The 17500-nt window shown below is 39.1% G+C and overlaps 1 long non-coding RNA gene and 1 pseudogene across 1 annotated transcript; both read left to right on the top strand.

The window, feature by feature from the left end:
• Nucleotides 1–2542: 2542 nt before the first annotated feature.
• Nucleotides 2543–4718, top strand: LOC138018378 (uncharacterized). Its single transcript, XR_011126005.1, has 3 exons — nucleotides 2543–2671; nucleotides 2757–2844; nucleotides 3650–4718. It is a non-coding gene; the product is annotated as an uncharacterized lncRNA (long non-coding RNA).
• Nucleotides 4719–7601: 2883 nt separating this feature from the next.
• Nucleotides 7602–10279, top strand: LOC138018662 (uncharacterized; annotated as a pseudogene).
• Nucleotides 10280–17500: the final 7221 nt, after the last annotated feature.

Raw genomic sequence — 17500 nt, 5'->3', positions numbered from 1 at the left:
TCTGTTTCGCGATGCTCAAGAAAAAACTGCAATGGATAGCCTTCAATCCGCCAGAACACATATTAATTTTCTGACCGTAAACTCTCCTTGAAAAAATATTAGCCCTAGCTACCTGTGGCCGGAAAGTTTACAACTGCCTACAAGACAAGGGCTAACATCATCTCACCGCAGTTAACCATCGCCTAAACTTCGTCGACCCAGACAAATGAGCCCACAGCAGGACATTGAAAAGACATGATGGGGAGTGAAACGAAGAATGCCTCGTAGGGGAACATCCATGGATCTCTACCAAAGCTATTTACTTGGAAGTATCATTGAGCATATTGCCGATCTCTACAAAGAGCGATAAATCGCAAAATCCCTCTAAATGCACCGTTCGTGATCCTAAATACAGGAAAGGAGGAAAATATACACTTTGCAGTGTCTCGGCAAATTTTTAAGCAGACAGCAAGAACAAGTTCACGATAAAAAGAGCAGGTAGCCATTAAATTTCTTATGACAGTACTTTTATTTGGTTTGTTTGTTATGTTTGCGAATCTGAACCCTATTACAACGATTGCTTGAAACTCCACTTCTTGCGCTTATTCTAAAACTGAAAAATGGGCAAAATTGCAGGAAAAGCGCCGAAATTGCAGGAAAAACTGTTCGATTTTCCGTATTTCAGACAGAAGTTCGACCGACTTTTTTAAAGTCCATATAGACTTAGAAAAAAAACCTCTAAAAAGAAAGAACAAAGCACCACAGTCCCAAAGGACGTCTATTGTTATCGCTATTGTTTTCTTGAAACAAAGGAGTGTATGCATAATGAAGTAGGGACTGCGGAAATCTTGCCAATTAGTAAAATCCAACTAGTGGTCTATTATCAATGCTGCGTTCTGATTGGTTGAGCTACTAGTAGGCTATTTGTTATAGCCCACTAGTAGCGAAAAGCGCCAGCTTTGAAAACCAAAACAACAATTAAAGTCTAGCTTTAACTAGCGAAAGATGTTTTGTCTCGATATTTTTTTGACCAACTAGCCGGATTTTACTAAAACAATAATTATTATTCCTCTCGCCCTCATGGCCTCTGAGTCAATAGCCCATTCGGCCTTCGGCCTCATGGGCTATTGACTCAGAGCCCATTCGGGCTCGAGGAATAATTGTTAAATATCCATCACACACAAAGCAAAAAAAAAATCCTAAGCCTTGTAACCTGACTGTATGTAATCATTTGCCTGAATTATACCTTGTCTTTGCCACTTCTTCTGTTCCTTCCTCCGACTCTTCAAATTATCCTTCGATGTTTGCAATTTATTATTCAGCTGCCTGATTTCTTCCTTTAAAGTATTCAAGCTATTCTTCAACTGCCAATTTTTGTTGCTTGAACACTGAGCAACTGGAGCATTCGGTCGAGCATTCTTCTTCTGCGTTCGAGATGTCAGCTTGCGGTATATGTAAATCTTCAGTGCTGTTGTCTTCTAGCTCAACGCCGGCCGGTTCGTCTGCACTGCTCGTACTAGCAGTCAGCTTTGGAACTTTGGGATCTGGCGTGCGTTTCTCAAAAGACCCGAAAACTTTTCGGGCCCGTAAAGTTTTCGGGGAGTTTTTCGGGCGTGTTTTTCGGGTTGCGAAAAGTGTTTCTCAAAACACCCGAACGTAGCCCGATATTTTCGGGTAGGTTTTTTCGGGAATAACCTTCTGCGTCTGCGTGGACAGGTGGTTCGAGAATCAAGATCGATTTGTTGGAGGGACAAGTGGAACAGTGGCATTGATGCCCTCTTTCCATTGTTTTTTATTGTTCACCTGTTAAATAACTCTAGTTTGTGGTTAGTTTATACAATACTGGAAATTCCATAATACAAGCTTGTCTTGAGTGTGACGGCAATCTTGAAATCGAAGTATCTTGCAACGTTGACCCGCCGTTGATACATGGTTTGAGCACATTTTTCTTGTCTTTCGAGAATTTATCTATATCACTTGCATTTGCTATTCAAACCTGATAATGTACGTCAAAATGCACCAAGTCGTACGTTTGCGATGAGGTTTCTTTAACCTTATAACATATATAAATGTTTAGTTTTTTTCAACGAAAGGTTGCAGTGAGTGCGGGCAGGTAAGGTATCGAAGCGGACAGGTAGGCTAGTTTGATCTTGTTTTGTCACTCTTGTGGTCATGTTTCTTCTTTCTTCTTGTAAAAAATTACTGCTAAGTCATTGTTGACTTTAACATGGAGTGCTAATCAAGAAAAATGAAAGTGGATTAACTTAAGCTTAAGCTTACAGTGAATGAAATAGAGGCCTTTGCAGTCTCCCAACATGGATTGATTTTAACTGCGGAGTAGGCTGCTGTGCTACAAGTAAGTTCTCTGTCTATATTTTTTTATTTAAATAAAGATGTTTACCTTGCTATTAAATTGTTGATGAAAGAGTTTATTAACGCAATGAAAATCATTTTCTTTCTTTATTGGTTTGCTTTTAGTGAAATGTAGGGTATTGAATAATAATAATAATAATAATAATAATAATAATAATAATAATAATAATAATAATAATAATAATAATAATAGTAATAATAATAATGTCGCTGTCTGATTTAATTTTATGTGTCCCAGGATATTGATGAAGCGGTGGAGGTTTCCATAAACCCCATTAGAAAAGGCAAAAAGAGGACCCTTGCAGATGCACAGCTGGAGGTAGTGATTTTACATGACAAGAAAAAAACTAATGATTCTGAATATGCTTGTCGTAGTCAAATCTGTTTATTTCAAACTGTTCCAGTACTTTGAGGTTGCAACCAGCTATTACAAACTGAAGATGGAGAAAGTGAAACTTGAAATGGAGCTTCTCATGAAAAAGCAAAAAGAGGGTAGGTATAATAATAATATTTAACAAATTACTTTTTACCTCAATTGCTTTTAGTCTTGCAGTCTGATTGGTTAACTTGCCATTGTTGCTAAGAGTCTAGACAAAAACCAATATTTGATTTGATTGAGTTAACATTGTTAGTGTCCCACTTAATGCTCTTGTGGTAAATCCATTGACACTTAAATAAAGTTGTTATTGTCATTATTACAAAGCAGCTTGTGTCATGCTCACATCGAAGTGTCACGCAATTGTTATAGCCAGTCAGGAATGTTCATTGTGGCACATGGACCAATCAGACTGTGTCTTGGTTGTGCTCATTTGTTGTAAGGATATGCCTGCAAATGACCTGAATTAACACTGAGTGTGATTACAATCTGAAAGAGTCCTCAAACATAGGCCTCCACATTCGTGGTACTGTGCCCCATATTTTAATTTCATTCGTCTGTCATGTGTGCTCTGAAGTGATGGCGTATTGTTAATATTAACTCGTAATCAGATATAAATATTTCCTTTAAATTCTTCCATTGATGTTGGAAAGGTGATTTATTCTCTGGCCAAGCTACACAAAACGTACACTGGGACATACACTGAATGAACACAACGACTCGACACAACATTAATTTTATTTGAACATTCCTTCAGTACTTTGAGGTGGCAACCAGTTACTATAGCATGAAGAAAGAAATTGAGTCTCTGATTGAAAAGAAAAAATAGCCTAATCATTGTGAGTTAATCATCATGTTTTCCTGATAATTTCCAGCTGTTTTTGTGATATTTTCTACTTTTTTTTCTACTTTTCTCCTCAGAATAATTCAGCGTTTGGTGAAGGATGTATGGCCTTTGAACTTGTGCAGCTCATATGCAGTGCAATATATTCTTTTATAAAATAATTAGGATAGTACGTGCACTCTCATTGGTCAAGAGCTGTGTTTAGATGAGAGTATGTAAACATGGCTGTCTCAAGTATTTTTGCAACTGGTTGTACTTAGCTGTTTTGCTGAAAGAAAGTTTGCATGAAAAATCGCATAGTTTTATCAACATTTACAAGCCTAATGGTGGTGAGCTTGTCTTTATCTTCGGGATTTTTGGATTTGCCTCGTGGAACCTGTGTTTCATATTCCATGGGATTTCTTTAGTTTTTGCCATATATTTTTTAAGAACGACGATTTTAGTGTAAAGATTTTTTATCTTTATTATTCCCATTTTTAAGAACGAATAATTTTCATGATCAAATATTTATTAATCCCTCCTACTTGAGTTAGTTTTTCCTACATGTACTATCTGGCTGTTTCTGAGATTAAAGTTCTTAATTTCATACAGAGTTTGTTTCATTTGTTAATCTTACTTTGGAGTTGAGAGTTTGCTCTGTAAATTTCTCCCCTCATTTTACAGACTAACCCTAACTTTTGTCTATGATTTTTCCTCAACTCACCACACAATATTCCCCTCAAACTCCCTGCTAAATTAGTGAATGTTGGTTATTTAATAGTAATACATGAAGCAGCAGTTAACCTAGCAACGTTTGTGGCTTTCTTAATTGGTGTTGATAGAAGAATCCTCCTTACAAGAAGGGGTTTCTCTCCACTAAAACATTCACTAATTAGTAGGAGGGATTAATAAATATTTGACCATGAAAAATATTCGTTCTTAAAAATGGGAATGAAAAATACCTTTGATTGTAAGTGATTTTGTGTTTATGCCTGTTCGTCGAAGGCAGGATCCATGAAGAGCATTCTTCATGGGAACTTTTTCGCAAAATGCTGATTACTGGTTATAAGATTATATTATACGATTATGTTGCCAGCTTAAATAATATATATTGACCAGTAGGTTTAAGCAGAAGTGGTAATTATTAAATAAGAAATCTGAAAGGAAGTGTTCATGGTAGTTTTGTATTTTCCACTTCACTCAATTTTTTCTTTAGTTTTTGTTACCTCCTTTTTTTCCCCCATTTTCAGAGGACCCGCCCCATTGTAGCTTTATACTTAACTGTCCATTCCTGGTTTGTTGTGTTGAAATTTATTGTAAAATATTAATAATTTAAGTGAGTGAATGTGCATTAGCCTTTACATTTGAGAAAACACTTCTTGGATAAGTTTTTGTCTTTTGGCAACACCTGATTCATCACAGTTTTGTGCAGAATACATAGGCCTGTCATCACTGCCATTAAGCTGTGTAACATCAAGCCCATCTGGCAGCTGGGTGTTGTCATGGATACACATGTTATGCAATACCACTATCGCAACAATTATGTCGCAACAGCGGCATGGGGAGAACTGCATCGTCCCTCCAGAGAAATCAAGGCATCGAAACCTTTGTTTCAAGAGGCCAAATGATCGTTCTATCACATTCCTTGTTCTCGTGTGGCTCCTTTGGTACATTTCTTCTGCTGCACTCGACACTTTGTCAGGGTTTAAGGGGGTCATAAGGTAGCTCTGTAGGGCGTATCCTCTGTCCCCAAGCAACCATCCTTCCTGCTGTTTCGTTTCCATGTGAATCTGCAGTGCGCTCCCGTTGAAGATGGCTGAGTCATGGACTGAGCCATGCCACTTGGCCACAATGTTTGTGAACCGCATTTCTGCATCACAGACTGCCATCACGTTGATGGCATGAAATCCCTTATGACAAAGATAAAGGTGTTCCTCTTTTGCCGGTGCACGGATTGGGATGAGCGTGCCATCGATCGCCCCCATAATCTTGGGGAAAGCTCCAATCGAGTAAAATTTCGTCATAGTTTCCTATGAAAGATCACAGTAGTTAAAACGGCGGACCCAATAAACTGCGGCTCAAAACTTGAGGAGATTAACAGCCTGTTAGACGTGGGCATCAGAATATGAATCAACATTTTTGGAACAAACTCTTTAATCATTTGAATCACAGAATTAATACTTTATGCCAATTCGCATGACCGACGACCACTCGATGCGGACCGCAGAGAAAACAGTAAATAAAATAACTTCATCGGAAAAGACGTAAATTTAAGTTAGTTTTTGTGCGAAATTTTACGGGTTGTGCGGTTTTTTACCCCAGTTTTTTTAGGACTATGCCTACTCGAGTGGAAAGAGCAGTTGAATTTAGGACTTTTCGCTAAATTGCAAACAAGAAATATAGTGTAAATGGAAATGAAAATCGCTCCCCCTTTCATGCAAATGATCTTGTCTAGTACAAGCAGAGTTTACTTCACAGTTAGCTAGTGCTTTTTTTGTAGAACTATGGTAAAACTTAATATCAATAATTACATTCACTTCTTCTCTTGATGTGGGAAAGATAATCCATTCGCCAGCAATACTCTTTAAACACTGGGTAAAGGAGTGAACACAGCGACTGGCACTAGCCTTGGAAATCCCCATGGTGTCTGCGACGACTTTCAAGAAACTTCCACTTGCAAAGTAACGTAATGCTGTCAGGACCTAATAGGTTAATAAACATTTGAAACCTCCACTATACTCGAAAAGGGCCTCTTTGTCAACGAGGGAGTTGAAAGTGCCAGTGGCTAGATCATAGAAAAAAGGAAAATTACCCACCTGAATCTCCGGATCTAGCGGAGCATTTCGCCCGGTGTTGCGCCTCAATTGTCCTTCAAACTTCAAAATAAGCCACTCAATTCTCTCAGGTGACAATCTAAAACGTTCAATTACCTCGCATCTTCTCATTCCAGTCAAAACTGTTCTTTGTCTATATTTTCTTTTCTCACGATTTGGGGTTAAAAGTGCTCCAACGGCAGCCATTTTTTATTCACTAAACTTTCCCGAGATTTTTTGGACTTTTCTCGGGAGCACGCAATCACCCGTAAAATATCTCGGGAAAACGATACGTTTTTTTCGGGCCCGAAAAACTCGGGCGTTTTGAGAAACACCTAAAATTGTTTTCGGGAGCTTTTCGGGTGCGTTTACGGGCCCGAAAAGTTTTCGGGTCTTTTGAGAAACGCACGCCTGGTTCGTCTGTCTCCACTGTCGAAGTCTTAGAAGATTCCTTGAAACTTGCCATCGCTGCCTTAATAGCCTAGAAACCAAGATATGTACATAATTTTTAAGGCTTGACTAGACAAGGTATTAGAAACATATCATTCCTAAAACGATAGGACAGAGACTTAGTACTTGTGAAATATCTCACCATTCTTTTGCCTCGATTACTCAGGGGTTGTTCGTCCTCTGCTGCATGTACCTCTGGCTCAGTATGAACTGTCGGGAAAGCGGTAATTCCGAAGCTGTCTCGCTCTAAATACGGAATTGATAGAGCTTTTTGGTCCTTCAACAATGTGTAGTTTCGAACAAAATCATCTGGCTTGAAATGCTTCGAGCATATCACGGAACTCTTTGATAGCTCCTATTATATTGAGCACGTTTCAGTCTCACAAAATCTATCCATCTCTTCCTTCGTTTCTTCGCCTCTGGACGCTCATCGCCGTAAAACGGTATCGTATGGAGCCCTATTCCATTCTCTAAGCTTCTGACGTTACTACAACCTCCAACAACACATCTGTGCGGCATATTTGCGAACAATATCGGTCTAACCTTACAAATACAACAAGTGAACTGTGCGAAGTTCTCGAAGTGACGTCACAGTAGTCGCCAGACCCTTGATCCTTGAAACGCGGTCGCGAGCCAAAATGGCGGCGATTTTAGCGCGATTTTCCTTACTTCAACGGGGCATAAAAATTCAAGGATTTGACCGAATCAAACAATTTTGTCGAAGAAATACTCACCAAAGCATGAAGATTTTTTTAAGCGAAAAAAAAAATTTAGGGGTTAGGTGCACATGGTTTTGAACTATATTCTCGTTGGGTGCCCCTGTTATGGTGGATTTCATTCTTTTAACGCCGCTTCAACTTCTCACACTGAACACATGCAATCATCAGAAAATTCAGGTATGGGTTGTCCATCACATACTAACTTTAGCATGAACGCTAATTCAGTGGCTTATCAACCTAAAGCGAAGTTACCTAAACTAGTTTTACCAAAATTTAGAGGAGAAGTTACACAATGGCCAAATTTCTGGGACAGCTTTAACAGCGCCATACACGCCAATCCTCATTTGAGTTTCATCGACAAATTCAATCACTTGCATTCACTGTTGGAGGGACAGGCAGCAAGAGCGATTCAAGGGCTAACTAGAACTGAGGCGAACTACAAGTCTGCCACCGAGATATTCCAAAAACGCTTCGGAAGAGTGCAGAACATTATATCGACACATATGGATGAAATGCTTAAAATTCCAGCATGTACTAGTGATAAAGCATCCCAACTTCGTCTCGTTTATGACAAAATCGGCATTAACACATAAGAGGTTTGGAATCGTTGGGTGTGAGTTCTCACCAGTATGGGAATTGATTCACGTGATCATGTCAAAGCTACCTCATGAAATTAGAATTCAAGTAGCTAGAAATACTGCGCGCAAGGTGTGGGAAATGTCCCACCTGTTAGAAGTGATCCGACAGGAAGTTGAGGCACGCGAGATTAGTGAAGGTGTGAAGACCAACGTGAGCCTTGACAAACTTCACCCTAATCATCATAAAACGCCGACCGCGAATGCTCTCTCAAGATCGCTCACGATTTTCGTCAACGGGAAATCAAGTAAAATGCGCTTATTGTCGGGGTGCCCATTTCTCAGCTTCTTGCGAAACCGTAAGTGACGCAAAGGCTCGTCTCGAAATTCTAAGAAGAGCTGGTCGATGTTTTGTTTGTTTAAAAATGTGTCATGCGAAAAGAAGTGCCGACGTTGTCATGGAAACCATAATAAGTCGATATGCCGGAATAAATTGCAGTACAATCTGTGTCTTCAAAACAAGAAATCACGGCCAAAACAGCAGCATTCAACCCTAGTGAGCCAAATAAATGATAGTAGACAAGTTCTGCAGACGACAACGACTGCTAGTTCAGGAGCAAAGGGCACGGTCTTGCTGAAGACCGCATCGGTTGTCGCACGAAACGAGGATGGTTCAAAGACGACAAGAGTCGGAAGATTCTGTTTGATAGTGGAAGTCAGCGGTCGTACGTAGGGTGTCTACAAACCGAAGACCGAAGACCGAAGACCGAAGACCGAAGACCGAAGACCGAAGACCGAAGACCGAAGACCAAAGACCAAAGACCGAAGACCGAAAAGTGCTAAAACGCTTTTTTCGACGCCAAAAACATAAAATCGATTAGGTCTTCGTTTTGTAGTTTTACCCGTCTCAAACTACAAAACGAAGACCTCCGCTAAAACGCTTTATTTCACCCTAAAACATTCAAATCGAAGGGGTCTTCGTTTTGTAGTTTTACCCGCCTCAAACTACAAAACGAAGACCGTCGCTAAAACGCTGTACTTGACGCAAAAACATTGAAATCGAAGGGGTCTTCGTTTTGTAGTTTTACCCGCCTTAAACTACAAAACGAAGACCTCCGCTAAAACGCTTTATTTGACCCTAAAACATTCAAATCGAAGGGGTCTCCGTTTTGTAGTTTTACCCGCCTCAAACTACAAAACGAAGACCGTCGCTAAAACGCTGTACTTGACGCAAAAACATTGAAATATGAGGGGTCTTTGTCTTATAGCCTTACCCGCCTTAAACTAAAACCCCCGATAAAACGCTTTACTTGACGCCAGAACATTGAAATTGATGGGGTGTTCGTTTTGTAGTTTGACTCGCCTCAATCATCACGATGTATTTTAATTAAAGCAAATGTAAAAAGAAATTAGCCCCTAGAACAAGTTTATTTACCTCAATTGCGGCCTACAACAGTTTTAAATTGAGTGTCGTAAAATCATGAGCGAAGGCAGCCTAGTGGACCCATCACAATTTGAAGTTATTACATGCAAACGGCACCAAACTGACGCGGAAACCTTAGCGCGCGTACCGTTTTGGTCTTGCTTCTAATTGGATGAGAAAATGGCTGCGTATGTATAACCAGTTATACATACGCAGATGGCCCGAGAACCCGGCTCAACGAGGAGGCAGATAAAATTTCCGCGCTTAGTTTCTCAACCATGTGCTCACCCCTCCCGTCACGAATCGACGTGAACAGGTATCCACACTTGCATGGGCTTAAATTGGCTGATTATTCCGACTCTCTAGATTCAATAGATGTCCTCATTGGATCTGAATACTATTGGAATTTCGTTACCGGCAAAATCGTGTGCGGAGACTTTCGTCCCACTGCAATCAATAGCAAATTTGATTGGATATCGTCAGGTCCAACAGAAACCACTAATCGATTCCGGAAGAACCGTGACAAACTTCATTATCTCAGGAAACAGCACCTGCTTTTTCGACGACGCCCAAGACCCCCTTGTCGACACTTCGACGTTGTCACTCTCTGAACGATTGTCTTGAAACAGGGCCTAATTATACACCACAGTTGTTCGACACACTTGTTAAATTTCGTTGGCACAAGATTGGTCTGACAGCCGACATCGAAAAGGCCTTTCTCATGATTAGAATCTGTAAAACGGACTGAGATATGGTAAGATTCCTGTGGTTTGAGGATGCGAATAATCCGAACTCTGAGATAGTGCAATTGAGGTTTACGAGACTCGTGTTTGGGCTCAGACCATCTCCGGCCATATTGACATCGACTATTCGACACCATCGAGACGCACACGTATCTGAAGAATTTAAGCCAGATTTCATTGAGCTCCTGAAGAATTCTCTTTATGTCGATGATCTTGTAACTGGAAAAGTCAGTGTAGCGGATGCTCTGGAACTTTGCGAGAAATCTAAGTCGATTATGCAGCAAGGTGGATTCAACTTACGAAAATGGAGAAAGAATTCAAGAACAGTGCAAGAGACGACCAATCGATCAGTTGAACGCGTGGAACCAGCAGTTACAACCGATGGCGAGAAATTCATCTCCGAAGAAGACGAGTCATATGCAAAGGCTACTAAAGGACCTCCCATCAGTGCTAAGAGCACCGCCGACAATGCCGCAGTCAAGGTCTTAGGCTCTATTTGGAACACAGCAAGCGATCACTTCAAGTTCGATTTTACAGAGCCATCAGAACAGGCGAAGTTACTTCCGACTACAAGGCCATCACTGTTAAAAGTTTCTGCTAAGATATTTGATCCTCTAGGCTAAACTTCAGAATACCCCGCAAATTATTTGCATTTCATTGAATAAGAATAAGCTCTATTGTATTAAGTCTCGTTCTTCAAGAGATGCCGCATAGGGGAAACAATAGTCACTGTGGTTAGGTGTTGCGGGTTATTCTGCAATTGCTCCATCTTCTAGGACAATTGAGTCCGTTCACTATCCTTTGGAAGGTTTTGTTTCAAGAACTTTGCAACAAACGTGCCGACTGGGACGACCAGCTAACCGAAGAACGGCTGAAAAAATGGAATTCACTTATTTTGGAGCTTCAAACTGTGAGCAGAGTCTGCATACCAAGATGTTATTTGAGCAATTCAAGCAACATCAAATCATCTGAACTTCATTGTTTCAGTGACGCGTCCGAAAGGGCTTATGCAGCGCTTATTTACCTTCGCTCGATTTACGAAGATGGGCGCGTGGATGTCAACTTAATTGCCCCAAAGACCAAGCTCGCAACGTTAAAGAAACAGAGCATTCCCAGGCTGGAGTTACTTGGTGCCACAATATTAGTACGTTTGGCAAAAACCGAACAAAGTGCATTGCCTCGTAATTTGGAAGCTGTCTGCAGGGCTATGTTACACTATTGGATAAGGAGAAACAAACCATAGCGCCAATATGTTTTGACCAGAGTGCAGGCGATTCGTGAAGATACAACTCCAGAATCCTGGAATTTCTGTTCCGGCGAAAGGAACCCGGCTGATATTCCTTCTCGAGGGATGTACGCAAGCGAGCTAGTTGTAGAGAAAAAAATGGTGGAAGGGCCCTGAATTTCTGGAATGGCCTCAAGATCAATTGACAACTGAGACGGACAAACCTGCGCTATCTGAACTCCTAAGGAATCCACCTGAAAGGACGCACGTCCTAACAACGTCTGAAGAAAGACAGAGACAGTTTGTGTTATGAATTTGAAAAAGATGATGTATACAAAGATTTTTACAATGACAAGCATCTTTTTGTTTTTTAGCGATTATCCTGAAAATAGTCCATATTTCAACAAAGAAAACAAAAAGGTTTTAAGAAAATTTAAAGATGAAAGTCCTTTATCACCAATCACTGAATTTGCGGATTTGAGGTCAAAGATGTATAGCTGTATGAAAGACAATAATCATGGTGATAAAAAAGCAAAGGGTATTTTAAAAACTGTTATAAATAGAAATATCAAACACGAAGAATAGAAACAAGCTCGGTTTAATAACAAGCAAATGAATCATAAAATGAAAACAAAACGAAGGGAAAAACATCAAATTTCAAGCTACGAGCTAAATAAAGTATCATTATCATGCTTTGATGATAAACGATATATATTAAATGATTGTATTACAACGAAACCTTATGGGTGTAATTGTATAACTAATCCATATACGGAAATGAATAATATCAAAAATCAACTCAAAAATCATTTGAAAAACTTTACTGTTGTTGAACTTAAAATAGAAGTCAATTTTTTTAAAGCTGATTTTGCAGTATCTAAATTGAGACGAGCTGATGTTGAAAAAGTAATATTAGCAAACTATCAATTGTTTCAGTATTTATTAAACAAAAACCAAGCCAAAAACACAAATTGGCTCAACTAAAAAATTAGTACATCAAATTTAAAAAAAAAAATACACACAGCTTACATTAACGAAATGCTTGATAATCTTGATAAAGAAAGGTGCTGCATTTATTAATGACAAATATACTGGATTAACTATAAATAAAAAAATATGATAAATATGTTGTTAGAGACCTTTACAACCCAGGTGAAGTATATTTATATGCCACTAATCAAAAAAAAACCAAAGATTTTCTTCTTAAATATTTTGATGAAAATAAACAATAAAACAATTTGGCTGACAAACTCTACTCACAAACTTTACTCATAAAAGTTACTCATAAAACAATCTCATGCTAATAAGTCCGATGATGACGAAGGGTGGCACAGTCCGTTAGTACGCGGCCTTGGTGCATAAGGTCCCGATTTCGATCCCCGGATCTCTCATCCTTGTTTCGACTTCTTTACTTTCAGTGTAGCCTAAGTAGCTTTAAATACCCTTAAAACGGAGCACTGATGGAAAAGAGGGGGGTAAAATGAGCGCACCGTCAGCTTCCTGGGAGAATACTCTCTAGAGAATCAAGGAACTTCCGACGTTAAATAAGGTGTACCTTTACCTTTACCTTTACGACTGAGGGAAAGTCTCTGTGGTATGACATCATCACCTCTACACACAAAAAACACAAATGAGTAAAGTTTCCCTAAAAATATTACACAACTGTGTACACATTTGTGGAAACAAATGTGTTGCTTTTGATTGGTTAAAAAGTCCCTTAATGTCACGCTATGGTGATTCTAAAATTGATAAGAGTTGTGTTAAATAAGTGTGAAAAGCAATGATAATATGGTTTTAGAATGGTGAAAATGAAATTTAGAATTTTACTGGAGATATATAGGTGTTGAACAAATCGGGAAATATAAATACAAAAATAATTTTTCATTTTTTCATTATTATTTTTGTATTGATCCCAACCGTGATCAATATGCCTCCATCGGTAAAACGTTCAAACCCAGCATTTATATACAAAACGATAAAAGAAGCTTAAACCGCCTCATCTAATGATTCATAAAATACTATGTATATTGTTTAATACTACGTATTTTATGAAACACAAAAGCTACGCTTAAATTCAGTAGTTATAAAAAGGCAATAAAATCATTTTTCCAAAATACTATAAAAAAAATATGATAAAAAATATTTTGGAAAATATCAAAAATTGATGCAAAAAAAGCGCTCGTACCCCCAACTACTATACTACTTCCAAAGTTGAAGGAAGGATCGACTTCTTTTTCCTAAAACACTAAACTGGCTTGGATTGGTGCAAAATCGTTCAACGTCCTTTAATAAGTTGTTGATCTCTGGCTAGGACTACAGAAGGATCCGACGAAGTTTCTGCTTTATGGACAAAATTTAAGGCGTTTTCGTTGTCTTGGTTTCGTTGCTTTCAGCATTTCTATCAGCTCAATCGTGGGAATTTTCAAGTTTTTCTTTTGATATTGTTTAATGTTCTTGATCTGCTGAACATTTCTGACGTGACTTGCTGCGTTTTTAAAGTCTGCGATCATCCCTTTTCTTCGATGCTTTTTTAAAAAAAAGGCGGTTTTGGGAGTTTCGAGCTCTACGCTCCATGGTTGTATGCGAGGTGCGGTAATACTCTGCAGACCTATTTTTCGTACTGGCATGTGGTTTAACCTTGACTTCGAGTTCGTCGCCATCGAACACGTACTGGAGAAAGGCCATATCATGAATCTTGCCACTGGGATCTTTACAAGGAGAAAAATATTTGATTTAAATTGTCGATTCTTGATATGATCACCATAAATTTATTCGAGAGCATTGTGTGGATAATTGCTTTGCAATGTGATTTGCTCTAGAAAGTTGCGTAACCGCCTTTTCCCTTATAAAAGTCGTGACGTTTTGACAACTGAAAACGCCGTCACGTTAAACGGTTGGTCAGTTGATCATTGGAAAATATGGAACTTTTCCATAGGAATAAATGATAAACGGAAATCAAAGTTACAGTTGGGGGAAGCAACTTTGTTGTGCAAAGTTTGTTACCGATGTTTGTGATTAATCAAATCTTTGTACGTTTTCTGTTCAGGCCAATAATATCATCGTTGTTCTGATGTGACTTCTCAGTCGCTTACTTACTGGGTTTAAAAATATATTTCATTGTCCTACCTGTTAAATAAGTGAAAATCCTTTGCAAATCAGGAGAGGATTCATTCCTGTAGAACCTTCTCGTGCATTTATAGACATGTGCCCCTTTATCATCATATTCTGACTGGGAAGCAATTTTGCAATGTTCGTGACTCATCCATCACCATAGCAACTAAGAGGCACTCATCACTAGTTTCATCATCCACGTGCACCAAGGATTCCCTAAAAAGAAATAAAAATAATTTTATTATATAACTACAATGTTTTAATCGGATTTCCTGGCCTGAAACAGTACTTGTGATGATATCGATGACTCATCTTTGATACTATAGAAGAAATATCTTCTGATCGTCTTTTGAAATTCTCCGGTAATCCTCGTTAATCGTCGGAAATTTTCGGAAAATGGTGGAAAACGTTCGTGAGACCTTCAGAACACATTCGGAAAGTCGCCGGCAATCTTCGGAAAATCATTCGAAATCCTCGGAAAATCGTCAAAAGCCAGTTTGTTGTTAATTAATTTATAACATAAACAAAATCAAACATGGTTGCTTGGAGATATGAAATTGTCTTCTCGTGTTCAACTCAGTATCTGTTTTTAATAAAACAGTCATCCCTCTCGCGCTGGTTTGATATGAGATATTTATTGCACGAGGTTACAAATAATACTTGCACATAGTACCTTTTGACTGGCGAGTCACTGAGCGTCAAGTATATCGTTTCTGCCACAGAGGTTTTATTCTGAGGTCTTAATCCCTTATCCTTGTTAGAGTTGACATCCTAATAAGAGGGAAAATGACGTCGGATTAGTAAAGAAACACAGGAGGACCCAAGCCGTTAAGTTTAGTATACGTTAAGTTTACTTTTTATACGGGAAACGGCCCAAAGGAAGAACTGGCCTGCCAGGATTATGGAACTGCTCTTCACAATACGAAAACTTTAAAGGGCGTTACCCCTGGTGACACTTCACCTTTTCAGATCAGTTTGTTCGCAATTAATAGTAGTTGTGCCGGTGAACTAGAGTAGCTTCAAACGATTTAAATTACGGGCACGAGTCAAATACTGAATAATTTCAGACCTTAAGATAGAGGTTTTATGGCATTTTCCGCGAACCGCGAACGTCAAGAAGTCACATGACCAGTGCGTGGGCGTCAGGTTTGCAGTTTGAGGTTCACTTCTGTACGGCTAGACCATGTTCTAGAGGTAAGTGATTTACCGCAAGGTTTTTTGCACCTTAAAATACCACAATCTCACGTTTGGGAGGAAATACTACTTTTAAAAAGTATTTCGCTATCGAATTCTTGTACATTGAAATGTAATTTTGAAGACGATTTCTCAGCTAAAACAGAAGTGAACAAGCGAATGAAAACAAACATGGCAGCCGGCCATTTAACCCGCGAATCTTACCGTAAGTCCCAAATATGGGCAGACGGCTAACGTGAAACCGCTAACCGCAAACCACGCCTTGCCGTTTGTGGTAAGATCGCCAAACCTCGACCTTAAGGACGTTGCCTACTATTATTATTGTGCATACGTTCTGCGCATCTCGAGATACTCGGATTTCCAATCGGCGGTGTTTATATTTATTCAGGGATCTTTTTGCACGGTTCAAAACTATGCGGGAAAAGCAGAATTTAGCAAGTGCTCTTGGTATCCAAAAAGAAAATTGGGGGTAACCATACATTGTTCAGAGATAATCTATACACATTATATCTAACCTTTTCAACCGGTTGTCCGTGATTGTCTGCACTATCTAGTTCACCTGAGGAGTGTCTTCCCGGATTGTTTTTCGACTAACGTAGATAGGATAGAGAGAGCCAAATCAATCTCTCAATGAAATAAAATTGTCCAACATGACGAATCTCATTATAAAAAAAGAAGTGTGGAATGTAGACCTACCCTTACAAACTCTTCTAAAGCCATGCGGGGTGCTTCTTCTTCGAAAACCTTTTGAAATCGATCAAGCCACGATGACGAAAAGTTGCTTTCATCCTGACTATCGGAAGAACTTTTACTAACAATATTAGCGTAGCTCGTGCTTTGTTTCAAAGATGAATTCATCAATGATAGCGGAGAAGATTGAATACCGGATATAAAATTTGAACACCGTACTCACTTGCGAGACACCTTCAATTGTTTCGGAAACCGAAACTGGAAACTGGAAAGGGATCACATTGTGTCTCATGTGATCGCAAGTGATAGTAGCAATTTTGTTATTGTTCTGTCCGGAAAGAACATTAAAAGCCATCTAAGTGTGCTTTTTAATCGAGGTGTGTCTCAGAGAGCTAAGCGTTTGCAAAATGTTTGAACGAGCGAACAAAACGTTTTCTCGCATTCATTTGTATTAAAGCTGAAACCGGAAGAAAGAAAAAGAAAAAATAGAGAGAGAACGATTGGCTAAGTGAATCAAACAAGCTCGTGCGCAGACCATGTCAGTAACTGCAATTGAATTTTGTTTCGCTGCATGTGATTGCGACAGATGGTAGTCGTTTTGTTATTGTTCTGTCTGAAAGGAAAAAAAATAATCAGCCTTTATTTATTAATAGCAGTGTGTAATGAAAAGAGAAAGAGAGAATTGCATTTTATAGGATGGCTTGTCACGCATGTGGCATAATTCTCGTAAGAACCTCATAATAAAATGTTGAAAGTGAATACTGAGTGTGTCGCCAATCAGAATTAGGGGTGGAAATTCGTCTATCGGCTGCTAGCGCGCGATAATGACCCAGGACGGAAATACCGAGGGAACTAGTAAGCAACTGGTGAGTGATTCTTGGGTGCCCCATGAAGATTTGAGACTGTCATTATAATGTTAAACTATAGATGTCTATATATTCGTCCTTGCCATTTGCTGAATGTTGGTTCAATTTGCAGGAAAATGCTATTTCTGCCAATGTTTCGG

The sequence above is a fragment of the Montipora capricornis genome, chromosome 10 (genome assembly GCF_036669925.1).
Source record: "Montipora capricornis isolate CH-2021 chromosome 10, ASM3666992v2, whole genome shotgun sequence".
Taxonomy (NCBI): Eukaryota; Metazoa; Cnidaria; class Anthozoa; order Scleractinia; family Acroporidae; genus Montipora; species Montipora capricornis.
Note: the sequence above shows the minus strand (reverse complement) of the source record. Positions and strands in the feature narration are given on the sequence as shown.